Here is a 3090-nt window from a genome sequence, read left to right as displayed (position 1 = left end):
GAATAAATCTGTGTCCAATAATTTTGTGTCCAATAATTTGGTGTCGAATCGATCGGTGTCGAATCGTACTGTGGTCAAACGGAACACGCCCTTTGCGAAGCAGTGTGTAATTATCGCTATGACTTTATAAGTAAGCTTGGTTTGGGTTAATCGTCAATCTGGCTAAGTGTGAGCAATACTTAGGAAGTTAGTAACTAACTCGTAGAACCTAACTTGGTAATGATTGGTGTAACTGCGGTAACTGACTGTGTGTCCAGAAGAAAGCTCACCTGACAAAGAAAAACAATAAATAGGATAAGTAAAGTTTTGTATGCTTACCTGTAGTTGGTGAAATTAGCTCTGTTTGTCCGAGTTAGTTGTGTTTTTCTCCTGGATAGTTGGGCAGTTACCTGAAACAAAAAAAAGAGTTGGCAGATCATCTCGTTAAAAAACTTTTGCTCACGCTTTGTTAGATTGTTGGTGTTTGTGTGAAAAGTAGTTGAATGGAATATTTCACATAATTCAGCAAGTTATTGTGCTTACCTCAGTGTGTTGTACCTTTTTGCGATGCGTCCGTGTGTGACACCTAAGTCTAGGTTGCTAATTATTGCGGAAACTTTGTGTGCGTACTTTTCTTCTTTAGATTGGACGTTTAGATGAGTTTCAGCAATAATTAAGTTTTGGGGGCTAACGTCAGGTCGCGTTGACAATTATTGACGGAGCTTGGTATACGCGCTACTCTTCTTTAGACTAGGCGTATGAGTAAGTTTCGTCAATATTTGTGCGTTGGGACTAACTTTGTTGTTTGGTGCTAATTATTGGCGAAACTGTGTGTGCATGCTACTCTTCTTCAGATTAGGCGCTGGAACAAGTTTCATCAATAATTGGACGTAAGTGTTAGTTTCCGTTTGCGTTGGTAATTATTGATGGGACTTCGCGTACGTACTGTTGTTCTTTAGAATGGGCGTTCAGGCGAGTTTCACCAATAATTGAAAGTTAGGCTCTTAACCCTGACAGGGGTCGTCAAACCTAACCCGCACAAAAAGTTCAATTATTGTTGTGACTTTGCGTACGTACTATTCTTCTTTAGATTAAGCGTTCAGGCAAGTTTCATCAATAATTCGAAAGTTTAGGATCCTAACCCTGACAGCCGTCGTCGAGTCTAACTCTCACAGAAAGTTGAATTATTGTTAATACTTGGCATGCGTGAAAAGCATCTTTTGTAGAAACGATACTGCAGATTTAACAAATAATTGACGCTTCGTACTTATTTTAGATCTGGTAGGCTCTCAGGGGCTGACAACACCTGTAAAACAAAAACGAGATTATGAGTGATATTTCGAGGATAAAAAGAGCTTCGATGGGAAAGGCTCCACACTAAGTGTTTTCAATAATTGGTGCGTTAGTAAGTTTTGATACTTACTTATTTGGGATCCTTATCCATCGATGACTCGGTCTGGAACAAAGAAAGGAGTTGTGAATTATTGGCGAAACTTTGGGAGTGAACTTCTTGAGTGTTGACAAGACTTTGCTGATGGGAAATTTCAATAATTGAAATTTTTAAAATTGTATTAACTTTGTGAAAAATTGTCAGTTATGGGTAAAACTTTGTCAGTAGACATGGTTTAGGTAAAAAAATAGTTCAGTAAAGTTTCATCAATAATTCGGTAGGTTTGTTCTCAAGGCGGGTTGCACATGCGCGGTTCTCGGGAGGGGAAAGCAAGCGTTCTTGGCTGAGACGGTCGCGCCGCGCAGCAGTTAAAATCGAGCGCTCAAGAGAGCATAGCGTTGTAACAACAAGTCCTGCTCAACATAGAAATTAGTGTTGTACGATTGTTCCAAAGAAATCGGACGTAGAATCATCGTCTCGCTAAAAGACAACGTAGATTGCGACACCGGAAAACCGGTTGTTAGTGACGTTTTTATGTACAATCTTACACAAAAAAGTTGTTATTTTAACAAGTGTTAATAAACAGTTTGTAAACTATAAACTCAATGTGTGATTATTTCTCACGACTTGAACTTTGGTAAAACCTGGGCCTTATCAGAAGCTCGTTATCCGCAGTTATCATCCAGGGTCCGTAGTCGAAGGAGATCCAAGGGCAAAGGCGGCAAGTTCGGATGTTTATCTGTTTGGTGAGTCCGTTCCTGAAACACAACAAAAGGATTAGTTCCTTCTTGCTTGGCGGTAAAAGCAGGTGGCGACCGTAAAAGTCAGTTAAACGGCTTAACCGTTCGGTCACAACCTAACCTAACCTCTAAAAGAAGTAATAAATGAATAAATAAATCTTAAAGAGCCATTCGCAGGATGGTGTGCGGAAAATCTGTCTTATATGTGTGTACACATATATAAGTAAATTCACGTTTTTTACGTGTTTTTTGAATTGAAATTTCAATTCTTAAATTCATATAGGATGCTAGTTTTGCATCTCATATGAAAAGTCGCTTCTTGTGAAAAGTCGGTACTTGATTTTTCCCCGAGGAATGGAGCACGGGCAGAGACGAAGCCCCTTTCGGAGGTTACGTTGTGACCGGACGGTCAAGCCGTTTAACTACCTTTTCGGTCGGCTTCAGGAACGGACTCACCGAGCTGATGAACATCCGTCCGTGCTGTCCTCGCTTCTGGTTCCTCTGCTTGTTGCGGACACTGGACGATAATGGACAAGAGAAGACAATTGTCTTTTGGACTGACTCAACACTTGAACCAGGAATAGGTAAGTTTTCCACAAGGAAATTACACCAAGTTTAGAACAAACCACTGGTATACAGATTTTATTACTGAACACTTTTATGACGCAGATTACTACGCGTGTTACAAACTAAACGAGTGACCCGATTATTAAAGTCCCACGAGGCGTACTGTGTGGTGACTCGGAATCAACTCCTACATGATTGAGCGAGAAACGTGATTACGGCGTTCGATTAGTTTGAGCGCCCGTATCAGACTTTGAGCGAAACGATAGTTATGCATCCGATCCTTACGAATGCTCGTACTCGACTACACCCGATTCTGTCGGAAGGGGCGGGTTCCGTTTGACCACAGTACGATTCGACACCGCTCGATTCGACACAGATTTATTCGACACCAAATTATTCGACACCGTACGATTC

The sequence above is a fragment of the Pseudomyrmex gracilis genome, unplaced genomic scaffold, assembly GCF_002006095.1.
Source record: "Pseudomyrmex gracilis isolate BER0280 unplaced genomic scaffold, ASM200609v1 scaffold_641, whole genome shotgun sequence".
Taxonomy (NCBI): Eukaryota; Metazoa; Arthropoda; class Insecta; order Hymenoptera; family Formicidae; genus Pseudomyrmex; species Pseudomyrmex gracilis.
The sequence above is the reverse complement of the archived record's forward strand: the minus strand, read 5'-3'. Positions refer to the sequence as shown.